The sequence below is a fragment of the Mytilus galloprovincialis genome, chromosome 3 (genome assembly GCF_965363235.1).
Source record: "Mytilus galloprovincialis chromosome 3, xbMytGall1.hap1.1, whole genome shotgun sequence".
Lineage (NCBI taxonomy): Eukaryota > Metazoa > Mollusca > Bivalvia > Mytilida > Mytilidae > Mytilus > Mytilus galloprovincialis.
In genome coordinates this window covers 4,759,452-4,773,645 of record NC_134840.1, presented here as the reverse complement: position 1 = coordinate 4,773,645, position 14,194 = coordinate 4,759,452, and the positions used below count along the sequence as shown (strand labels likewise).

Genomic DNA, 14,194 nt, shown 5'->3' with positions numbered 1-14,194 from the left:
CTTAAGAGCCTCTAGTTTTGTTTGCTGGGTAAATGAAGATATATGTTAGCAGACAAATGAATAACATAATGTACTTCCTTGTGCCCTAATTATTTCCTGCACTCAAATCATACACTCTTTAACTGTAATTAAGGTCTTTCCTCTCCGCGAGGAAAGACCTTATTGTTTTTCTCCTGTTTTTTTTTTTTTTTTTTTTTTTTTTTTTTTTTTTTTTTTTCATCCAGCATTTCTTTGACATGGCCTCCCCTCGTTTCTATTGGAGTTATCAAGACCAAATATGGACCATCGGTAGAACTCATCATGAAGTATTACCAGATGAGGCTGTGTAGGATTTCATCATCCCCTTTAGAAGTTATCTCCCTTTTATTGGTTTTTTTCGACATGGCCCCCCCTCGTTGTTTTTAAAGATATCATGACCTTATTTGGACAACAGTTAGATTTCATCATGATGTGTTACCATATGAGGCTGCTAAGGATTTCATTATTCCCTATGAGAGTTACGTCCCCTTGAAGCAATTTCTTTCTTTTACATTTTTCTCAAAAAGTATTCAAGATAGAATTGATTTGAAAACAGCAACATGTACAAGACCAGATGGCAATGATAATGAACATATACAATCATTTTGTTGTTAACCCTTATAAGGAGTTATTTCCCTTGAAAAAATTTAAACAATTTTTGAAAAATTGTATCTCGAGAACAGGAAGTCGTAAAGACTTGGGACCTACACCAATAATCTTAAGTTCATGTGACCTTTAATTTGCACCCAAGGTCAAAGGTCACCAAGTGCAAAAAAAAATTACGCTGCAATTTCAAGCTTGCATATTAAGAAAACGATAAGAGTTTGCTGCATACTTACAGCGTATAAAATGTTCCTCTCTATGAGCTCTACATTTTATACACTGAGCTCAAAAGTGTCCGACTGTCTGTTCAAAAGTTACGACGGGATGATTCTTAAAAGTATAGTATTGTGTGTATATGTTTTCAAAGGTAACAGATATCAACCTACTATAAACTGCAAAGATGATCAGTAGTTCAAGACCTTCAATTTGAGGTCAATGTCAGGACATGATGAAATTTCACCTTGACCTTCACATTATACTATGACCTTGACCTTGTGATATTTGAAAGGTCAAGTGGTCCTGAGTTGAATGGTGATAGTCCCATATCTCTACGACTTCCGGTTCTGAAGTTTGGTATTGCATCATATATTTGATGATTAATTGTGACCTTCGTGAACTTTGAAATTGTCCAAATTCTTTTTCTATGATGTTGTCCTTTAACTGTAGATCATTTACCATTTAACAGATTTGAGATATCTATTGTCGTTTTAGAGATAATCCAGTTTGAAATTTTGCGAGCGGCGGCATGTATTTCTGAATCAACAACAGCTTACCACTTAAATGTTTAGAAATTGAAGAGGTTAATATAGTTATATGTTTGACCAAATACCAAAAACATTCCATGGAAAAAAACGCCAAAAAATCAATTTGAAATTTTCAAGTTTTGCATTGACTTTGTAAGTTTCATAACTTCTATTTATATAGTTGATATTGCATCATTTTTTGCACTTTGTCAAATGGGGTCATCTGATATATCAAATTGAAGGTCTAAATGTACTCTACTTAAAAATGAAAATTTTAAACCCCCTTTTCATCCCAGGGGGACGGGTGGGGTCATTTAGTGCAAACATTCAAATTTCTCAGATGGTAAGGTTGTCGCATATCAAATGAAAGAACATAAAGCGTACATTTCAAATTTCAAATTGACGTCTCCCAAAAATGGGTTGGATGGGGTCATTGAGTGCAAAAATAAATGTTCTTTTAAGGTAGGGTTGTTGTATATCAAATGAAAGGTCATGATGTGTACATTTGAAATATCAAATTCCCGACCTCCAAAAATTTGTTGGATAGGGTTATTAAGTGCAAAAATCAAACTTTCAAGAACATAGTGTTGTCGCATATCAAACGAGAGCTCATCTACTCTGTTCCATATATCATAATTCCGATCTCAAAAATGTAGACGGATGAGGTCATTAAGTGTAAAAAGCAAAAAGTTTCAGAAGGTGTGCTTGTCGTATATCAAACGAAAGGTTGTACAAAGTACAATACGAAAACATCACTTTTACAGGAAAGACCTTTCAATTGTTTTACAAACAATTGAGATACTAGTTGTTTTATGGTTTTGTTAATTTTAGAACAGAAGTTAAATCAGCCATGTATCTCTCTGTATCTGTATTAGGAAATCCCTCCATCAAAGGAGCACTTCGTAAAGAATAAGGTTTTCAAGAATGTTATATATACTTATATTAGTTTCAAAATATAAAAAATAAAAAATATAAATGTACATCCCGTGGGGTGTATGTTGGCTACAGTCATTGACCTTTGCGTTTGCTTAGTACAGGAAGGTCTTTAAGAGTTCATTTCTCTTGGCATGTAAAGCATAGCATAATTTTCTGGATATGTATTCTACCATAAAACAATGTCGGTGCATTTGCATCTGCAACCACAAGCACATGTCAGTGTTCTATCACTATGAGAAGGGCATTTTATGTATGTATGTAGATAAAATGGAATTGTCTATTTCTATCTATTTTAATAGCAATACATATCTGATAATAAAAAATATCCTGCTAATACTGTTAGTTATCTGTAGACTCTAACTAAATTCCTGATGTGAATTTATAATTAACCTAGAGCTAAAACTGTCATAGACACACATTTTCTGAAGCCTGTTTAACTATTCTGTAGCTAGTTGTTATAGAATCATTTTATCTGACATATTTTTGCCTGATGACAATTTGACTAAATTAAGAAAACTAAAGAGAATTATCTTTGGGCAAAAATAATAAATTGGAATCTCTATATATGATGCTAAGTAAGATCACACAAATTAAGGATTCATTGACCAGATACTTGGTGAAGACTTGATTGCTTCCTGTATAAAGGTTTTAGGAAGTTTTAATAATGTATGGAATGGACGGGCTTTTAGTAAAGTATGTTGCTGATTGTTGTTTAAGGCCATTCTGTGTAAAAGTAAAAAATATATTAATCCATAATTTTTTTTTATTTTTATGTAAAAAGACAAAAAAAAAAGTTTGTTTTACAGAATGCTATACTTCTGTAGGAAAACACTGTGATGGTATATATGACTATTTTAAAGATTGAAAAACATTCATCATCCAAAGAGAAAAAGTTATAGTCAAAATTTTATTGTAGGAATGGCTTTCATTTTTTAAAGATTAATATGAATAAAAGAAGCTATACCATATATTTCAAATAGACAACAAACCAACACAACAAAGACATCTAGACAGATATTAGTTATCCAATAGACAACAAACCAACAAACCAAAGACATCTAGACAGTTATTAGTTGTCCAATAGACAACAAACCAACACAACAAAGACATCTAGACAGATATTAGTTATCCAATAGACAACAAACCAACAAACCAAAGACATCTAGACAGTTATTAGTTGTCCAATAGACAACAAACCAACACAACAAAGACATCTAGACAGATATTAGTTATCCAATAGACAACAAACCAACAAACCAAAGACATCTAGACAGTTATTAGTTGTCCAATAGACAACAAACCAACACAACAAAGACATCTAGACAGTTATTAGTTGTCCAATAGACAACAAACCAACAAACCAAAGACATCTAGACAGATATTAGTTATCCAATAGACAACAAACCAACACAACAAAGACATCTAAACAGATATTAGTTATCCAATAGACAACAAACCAACACAACAAAGACATCTAGACAGTTATTAGTTATCCAATAGACAACAAACCAACAAACCAAAGACATCTAGACAGATATTAGTTATCCAATAGACAACAAACCAACAAACCAAAGACATCTAGACAGTTATTAGTTATCCAATAGACAACAAACCAACACAACAAAGACATCTAGACAGTTATTAGTTATCCAATAGACAACAAACCAACACAACAAAGACATCTAAACAGATATTAGTTATCCAATAGACAACAAACCAACACAACAAAGACATCTAGACAGTTATTAGTTATCCAATAGACAACAAACCAACACAACAAAGACATCTATACAGTTATTAGTTATCCAATAGACAACAAACCAACACAACAAAGACATCTAAACAGATATTAGTTATCTAATAGACAACAAACCAACACAACAAAGACATCTATACAGTTATTAGTTATCCAATAGACAACAAACCAACACAACAAAGACATCTAGACAGATATTAGTTATCCAATAGACAACAAACCAACACAACAAAGACATCTAGACAGTTATTAGTTATCCAATAGACAACAAACCAACAAACCAAAGACATCTAGACAGTTATTAGTTGTCCAATAGACAACAAACCAACACAACAAAGACATCTAGACAGTTATTAGTTATCCAATAGACAACAAACCAACACAACAAAGACATCTAAACAGATATTAGTTATCCAATAGACAACAAACCAACAAACCAAAGACATCTAGACAGTTATTAGTTGTCCATTAGACAACAAACCAACACAACAAAGACATCTAGACAGTTATTAGTTATCCAATAGACAACAAACCAACACAACAAAGACATCTAAACAGATATTAGTTATCCAATAGACAACAAACCAACACAACAAAGACATCTAGACAGATATTAGTTATCCAATAGACAACAAACCAACAAACCAAAGACATCTAGACAGTTATTAGTTGTCCAATAGACAACAAACCAACACAACAAAGACATCTAGACAGATATTAGTTATCCAATAGACAACAAACCAACACAACAAAGACATCTAGACAGATATTAGTTATCCAATAGACAACAAACCAACACAACAAAGACATCTAGACAGTTATTAGTTATCCAATAGACAACAAACCAACACAACAAAGACATCTAGACAGATATTAGTTATCCAATAGACAACAAACCAACAAACCAAAGACATCTAGACAGATATTAGTTATCCAATAGACAACAAACCAACAAACCAAAGACATCTAGACAGTTATTAGTTGTCCAATAGACAACAAACCAACACAACAAAGACATCTAGACAGTTATTAGTTATCCAATAGACAACAAACCAACACAACAAAGACATCTAAACAGATATTAGTTATCTAATAGACAACAAACCAACACAACAAAGACATCTATACAGTTATTAGTTATCCAATAGACAACAAACCAACACAACAAAGACATCTAGACAGATATTAGTTATCCAATAGACAACAAACCAACACAACAAAGACATCTAGACAGTTATTAGTTATCCAATAGACAACAAACCAACACAACAAAGACATCTAGACAGTTATTAGTTATCCAATAGACAACAAACCAACACAACAAAGACATCTAGACAGATATTAGTTATCCAATAGACAACAAACCAACACAACAAAGACATCTAGACAGATATTAGTTATCAAATAGACAACAAACCAACACAACAAAGACATCTAGACAGATATTAGTTATCCAATACACAACAAACCAACAAACCAAAGACATCTAGACAGATATTAGTTATCCAATAGACAACAAACCAACAAACCAAAGACATCTAGACAGTTATTAGTTATCCAATAGACAACAAACCAACACAACAAAGACATCTAGACAGTTATTAGTTATCCAATAGACAACAAACCAACTCAACAAAGACATCTAAACAGATATTAGTTATCCAATAGACAACAAACCAACAAACCAAAGACATCTAGACAGATATTAGTTATCCAATAGACAACAAACCAACACAACAAAGACATCTAGACAGATATTAGTTATCCAATAGACAACAAACCAACACAACAAAGACATCTAGACAGATATTAGTTATCCAATACACAACAAACCAACAAACCAAAGACATCTAGACAGATATTAGTTATCCAATAGACAACAAACCAACAAACCAAAGACATCTAGACAGTTATTAGTTATCCAATAGACAACAAACCAACACAACAAAGACATCTAGACAGTTATTAGTTATCCAATAGACAACAAACCAACAAACCAAAGACATCTAGACAGATATTAGTTATCCAATAGACAACAAACCAACACAACAAAGACATCTAGACAGTTATTAGTTATCCAATAGACAACAAACCAACACAACAAAGACATCTAAACAGATATTAGTTATCCAATAGACAACAAACCAACTCAACAAAGACATCTAAACAGATATTAGTTATCCAATAGACAACAAACCAACACAACAAAGACATCTAGACAGTTATTAGTTATCCAATAGACAACAAACCAACACAACAAAGACATCTAGACAGATATTAGTTATCCAATAGACAACAAACCAACACAACAAAGACATCTAAACAGATATTAGTTATCCAATAGACAACAAACCAACACAACAAAGACATCTAGACAGTTATTAGTTATCCAATAGACAACAAACCAACACAACAAAGACATCTAGACAGTTATTAGTTATCCAATAGACAACAAACCAACACAACAAAGACATCTAGACAGATATTAGTTATCCAATAGACAACAAACCAACACAACAAAGACATCTAGACAGATATTAGTTATCCAATAGACAACAAACCAACACAACAAAGACATCTAGACAGATATTAGTTATCCAATACACAACAAACCAACAAACCAAAGACATCTAGACAGATATTAGTTATCCAATAGACAACAAACCAACAAACCAAAGACATCTAGACAGTTATTAGTTATCCAATAGACAACAAACCAACACAACAAAGACATCTAGACAGATATTAGTTATCCAATAGACAACAAACCAACACAACAAAGACATCTAGACAGATATTAGTTATCCAATAGACAACAAACCAACAAACCAAAGACATCTAGACAGTTATTAGTTGTCCAATAGACAACAAACCAACACAACAAAGACATCTAGACAGATATTAGTTATCCAATAGACAACAAACCAACAAACCAAAGACATAGAGACAGATATTAGTTATCCAATAGACAACAAACCAACACAACAAAGACATCTAGACAGTTATTAGTTATCCAATAGACAACAAACCAACTCAACAAAGACATCTAAACAGTTATTAGTTATCCAATAGACAACAAACCAACACAACAAAGACATCTAGACAGATATTAGTTATCCAATAGACAACAAACCAACACAACAAAGACATCTAAACAGATATTAGTTATCTAATAGACAACAAACCAACACAACAAAGACATCTAGACAGATATTAGTTATCCAATAGACAACAAACCAACACAACAAAGACATCTAAACAGATATTAGTTATCCAATAGACAACAAACCAACACAACAAAGACATCTAGACAGTTATTAGTTATCCAATAGACAACAAACCAACACAACAAAGACATCTAGACAGATATTAGTTATCCAATAGACAACAAACCAACACAACAAAGACATCTAGACAGATATTAGTTATCCAATAGACAACAAACCAACACAACAAAGACATCTAGACAGTTATTAGTTATCCAATAGACAACAAACTAACACAACAAAGACATCTAGACAGTTATTAGTTATCCAATACACAACAAACCAACACAACAAAGACATCTAGACAGATATTAGTTATCCAATAGACAACAAACCAACAAACCAAAGACATCTAGACAGATATTAGTTATCCAATAGACAACAAACCAACACAACAAAGACATCTAAACAGATATTAGTTATCCAATAGACAACAAACCAACACAACAAAGACATCTAGACAGATATTAGTTATCCAATAGACAACAAACCAACAAACCAAAGACATCTAGACAGATATTAGTTATCCAATAGACAACAAACCAACACAACAAAGACATCTAAACAGATATTAGTTATCCAATAGACAACAAACCAACACAACAAAGACATCTAAACAGATATTAGTTATCCAATAGACAACAAACCAACAAACCAAAGACATCTAGACAGATATTAGTTATCCAATAGACAACAAACCAACTCAACAAAGACATCTAGACAGTTATTAGTTATCCAATAGACAACAAACCAACACAACAAAGACATCTAGACAGTTATTAGTTATCCAATAGACAACAAACCAACAAACCAAAGACATAGAGACAGATATTAGTTATCCAATAGACAACAAACCAACACAACAAAGACATCTAGACAGTTATTAGTTATCTAATAGACAACAAACCAACAAACCAAAGACATCTAAACAGATATTAGTTATCCAATAGACAACAAACCAACACAACAAAGACATCTAGACAGTTATTAGTTATCCAATAGACAACAAACCAACACAACAAAGACATCTAGACAGTTATTAGTTATCTAATAGACAACAAACCAACAAACCAAAGACATCTAGACAGATATTAGTTATCTAATAGACAACAAACCAACACAACAAAGACATCTAGACAGATATTAGTTATCCAATAGACAACAAACCAACACAACAAAGACATCTAGACAGATATTAGTTATCCAATAGACAACAAAGACATCTAGACAGATATTAGTTATCCAATAGACAACAAACCAACACAACAAAGACATCTAGACAGTTATTAGTTATCTAATAGACAACAAACCAACAAACCAAAGACATCTAGACAGATATTAGTTATCTAATAGACAACAAACCAACACAACAAAGACATCTAGACAGATATTAGTTATCCAATAGACAACAAACCAACAAACCAAAGACATCTAGACAGTTATTAGTTGTCCAATAGACAACAAACCAACAAACCAAAGACATCTAGACAGTTATTAGTTGTCCAATAGACAACAAACCAACACAACAAAGACATCTAGACAGATATTAGTTATCCAATAGACAACAAACCAACTCAACAAAGACATCTAAACAGATATTAGTTATCCAATAGACAACAAACCAACAAACCAAAGACATCTAGACAGTTATTAGTTGTCCAATAGACAACAAACCAACACAACAAAGACATCTAGACAGTTATTAGTTATCCAATAGACAACAAACCAACAAACCAAAGACATCTAAACAGATATTAGTTATCCAATAGACAACAAACCAACACAACAAAGACATCTAGACAGATATTAGTTATCTAATAGACAACAAACCAACACAACAAAGACATCTAGACAGATATTAGTTATCCAATAGACAACAAACCAACAAACCAAAGACATCTAGACAGTTATTAGTTGTCCAATAGACAACAAACCAACAAACCAAAGACATCTAGACAGTTATTAGTTGTCCAATAGACAACAAACCAACACAACAAAGACATCTAGACAGTTATTAGTTATCCAATAGACAACAAACCAACTCAACAAAGACATCTAAACAGATATTAGTTATCCAATAGACAACAAACCAACACAACAAAGACATCTAGACAGATATTAGTTATCCAATAGACAACAAACCAACACAACAAAGACATCTAGACAGATATTAGTTATCCAATAGACAACAAACCAACACAACAAAGACATCTAAACAGATATTAGTTATCCAATAGACAACAAACCAACAAACCAAAGACATCTAGACAGATATTAGTTATCCAATAGACAACAAACCAACACAACAAAGACATCTAGACAGATATTAGTTGTCCAATAGACAACAAACCAACACAACAAAGACATCTATACAGTTATTAGTTATCCAATAGACAACAAACCAACACAACAAAGACATCTAGACAGTTATTAGTTATCTAATAGGACAAACCTACAAAACAAAGACATCTAGACAGATATTAGTTATTCAATATCAACAAATGAAGGTTTAATCATCAATGGCTTTCATTCACATTTCTCTGATGGTATTATTATTTCTGAGAAACTCTCATTACATCAGCTGTAAACCATAAAGCATTTACTAAGTCTCTTGTTACTGATTGTGGTTCTGATCAAATTTGTTTTCTCCATATTGACAAAATTATTGTTTCATTTCCAAATGTAATGAGATTTCTGACAGTCATGTCATATCACCAGTCTCAATAAAAGGCAACGGTTTAGAGTAAATTACGAAACACTACAATTACTCATGCAAGTTATAATGGAGCTAAAAAAAGATACAGTTAAACAAAATTGTTCAATCCTTGGTTTGAAATCTAATAACGTTTATGATTGCTGAATTTGAAGTTGTTCTCGAGTGCTTGCTTTCTGTGCTGGAAATTTTGTATGAATGAAATCAACTGATTTATATCAGTCAAGTATCTTATATCTGTTTACAGTACTAGTATCCTTAATGACAATAAAAAGAATACAAAATTGACTGGTCATATTAACTATCCCATTCTTGTATTAATTATTCTATTTCCATCATACAATCCTTTCACTGCAACTTATGTTCTATACACAATGTTGGTTTTTTTTTTGCAAGAACATAACTATTCCAAAGTATATTACTTTCAATTATTATAACCACCTAACTTTGTGTGGCTGTTATGGAATTAAAAATGTGAACAACACCTACCTCAAAAACTCTGTTTAAATGAGATATTAGGGTACAAGTAATGAATGGAACTTCAGCTTTAGACTTTTCGTTTGTACAATATTATGTTTAATAATGTGCCAAAATCATTCATAGAATTTCGCAGAAATATTTCTTATTTTAATTTCAAACATTTTCCAAGCTCTAAAGCATTACTTTCATTTTGTAAAACAACTGTTTTTAGTTTTTAGTAGTTTTTTTTTTAAATTTCAATTTTTACATAGCAAAACCAACACTGTTTTTACATGTTGATTTACATGAGGGAAGATAAACTGTAAGGGCCATAAATCTGTACATCTGTTAGTGTGCTTAATATAGATATATATTGGAGGAATTTATCACGATGTTGTTTACAAAGCTCAAGCAGCACGTCATATTAGAATAAAGGATTCCTGATCATTAATGATAATTGTAATTTATCTATAGAAGGAGTGATGGATTAAATGCCCACAGGGCTATCTTTTCATCCTTATTCCTAGAAAGACCATGTTAGTTTAATCTAAATATGTTGTTTCAAATATGCATGAAATATTTGCCACTGAACAATAGACTAACAATGATCTATCCAACCTAGCTTTTACTGAGCTGAAGTTCAGGTCCTTATTTGTAACATGCTTAGGCTCAAAAGTTAACAGTACACAGTAAGACACTTCATCTAATCTGGTCATATTATTTTGACTTCAATCTGGCTTGTGGTTTTACTCTTATATGCAGTATATATGTATCTTCTAAGCAACAAATTTGTGACTTTTTGTTCTGACCTGTCTCTGGATCAAACCCACTTTCTTTGCCATGAGACCACTGTGGAACTTTTACATAAAGAGCAGACTAAGATAAAATAATCTGAAATCAGGTGATCCTATGAGCCAAACAATAAAATTGAGAATGGAAATGGGGAATGTGCCAAAGAGACAACAACCCGACCATAGAAAAAAACAACAGCAAACAATCCCTACCGGCTAGTAGTACCTTACAGTGTCAGTTGTATTTCATGATGTCTTAGATAAGGAATGGAAGACAAGGAAGTGCAAACAACAGAGACTTATAGTGGTCATCAGTTTGTCAAGAAAGGCAAAATAGTTAGGACATCGTCCTTGAAACTGTCAGCTAGTCCATTAAAATCCCTAGGTTCAATGGCTTCCTTGTAAACAATAACAATAATCAAGAGAATCCAGATGGGAAACACTAGCCATAGAATGCCTTGTCAATAAAGAGCTATATTTGTAACATTTCAAATTGAAATTCCTTGATTATCTAAGTGATTGCTGTTTTCAAATTCACAGGTGTGTTAGACTTTTTGTACTAAGTAGGTTAAGTTTGAGATTTGACATTAAATTCCATGTTTATTCAGCTAATAATTGTTACTTTAGTATCACATTTAAAGGTGTGTTAGACTTTCTGAACTAAGAAGATTCTGTTTGATATGTGATGTACATCTTTGTTGTATTGTGTTCTGTGATATATGACAATATCCATTTTGGTAGTTTAAAATTCTTGCAGAAAATTTATATTTAAACCGCCCTCACATGCTTAACAGATCTGATACAACTCATTAATTGTCAGAAAATTTATATTTAAACCGCCCTCACATGCTTAACAGATCTGATACAACTCATTAATTGTCAGAAAATTTATATTTAAACCGCCCTCACATGCTTAACAGATCTGATACAACTCATTAATTGTCAGAAAATTTATATTTAAACCGCCCTCACATGCTTAACAGATCTGATACAACTCATTAATTGTCAGAAAATTTATATTTAAACCGCCCTCACATGCTTAACAGATCTGATACAACTCATTAATTGTCAGAAAATTTATATTTAAACCGCCCTCACATGCTTAACAGATCTGATACAACTCATTAATTGTCAGAAAATTTATATTTAAACCGCCCTCACATGCTTAACAGATCTGATACAACTCATTAAACCGCCCTCACATGCTTAACAGATCTGATACAACTCATTAATTGTCAGAAAATTTATATTTAAACGGCCCTCACATGCTTAACAGATCTGATACAACTCATTAATTGTCAGAAAATTTATATTTAAACGGCCCTCACATGCTTAACAGATCTGATACAACTCATTAATTGTCAGAAAATTTATATTTAAACGGCCCTCACATGCTTAACAGATCTGATACAACTTACACCGCCCTCACATGCATAAACGGCCCTCACATGCTTAACAGATCTGATACAACTCATTAATTGTCAGAAAATTTATATTTAAACGGCCCTCACATGCTTAACAGATCTGATACAACTCATTAATTGTCAGAAAATTTATATTTAAACGGCCCTCACATGCTTAACAGATCTGATACAACTTACACCGCCCTCACATGCTTAACAGATCTGATACAACTCATTAATTGTCAGAAAATTTATATTTAAACCGCCCTCACATGCTTAACAGATCTGATACAACTCATTAATTGTCAGAAAATTTATATTTAAACCGCCCTCACATGCTTAACAGATCTGATACAACTCATTAAACCGCCCTCACATGCTTAACAGATCTGATACAACTCATTAATTGTCAGAAAATTTATATTTAAACCGCCCTCACATGCTTAACAGATCTGATACAACTCATTAATTGTCAGAAAATTTATATTTAAACCGCCCTCACATGCTTAACAGATCTGATACAACTCATTAATTGTCAGAAAATTTATATTTAAACCGCCCTCACATGCTTAACAGATCTGATACAACTCATTAATTGTCAGAAAATTTATATTTAAACCGCCCTCACATGCTTAACAGATCTGATACAACTCATTAATTGTCAGAAAATTTATATTTAAACGTCCCTCACATGCTTAACAGATCTGATACAACTTACACCGCCCTCACATGCTTAACAGATCTGATACAACTCATTAAACCGCCCTCACATGCTTAACAGATCTGATACAACTCATTAATTGTCAGAAAATTTATATTTAAACGGCCCTCACATGCTTAACAGATCTGATACAACTTACACCGCCCTCACATGCTTAACAGATCTGATACAACTCATTAAACCGCCCTCACATGCTTAACAGATCTGATACAACTCATTAATTGTCAGAAAATTTATATTTAAACGGCCCTCACATGCTTAACAGATCTGATACAACTTACACCGCCCTCACATGCTTAACAGATCTGATACAACTCATTAAACCGCCCTCACATGCTTAACAGATCTGATACAACTCATTAATTGTCAGAAAATTTATATTTAAACGGCCCTCACATGCTTAACAGATCTGATACAACTTACACCGCCCTCACATGCTTAACAGATCTGATACAACTCGATTAATTGTCGAAAATAATATCTTTTGTATTTTGTATGTAAAATGCAATACTGGTTTACTAATGTTCTATAAGTACATAAATGAATAAAGGAATATGATTCAAACCCTATGCACTGGAGGGTGGATATCTATTTTGTGTGATCATTAAATTATGGATTTCTGATATCTATGTTATCCAGTTATTTAAACAATATTTAAGTGTTTTTTATATAAGATACCATAAGTTTAACCTAGAAACTCAAAGTTATGTTTTGTAAGAAGAAAAAGATATAAATTGAGTTTATCATAGAATGTTGTGGGTCAATTATAGATGAAAAACAGCACT

At 32.3% G+C, this 14,194-nt stretch overlaps 1 protein-coding gene across 2 annotated transcripts in view; it reads left to right on the top strand.

The window, feature by feature from the left end:
* The window catches only part of LOC143066998 (26S proteasome non-ATPase regulatory subunit 1-like), a 189,071-nt gene that overhangs the window by 78,971 nt on the left and 95,906 nt on the right, over nucleotides 1-14,194 (top strand). The window lies entirely within an intron of this gene.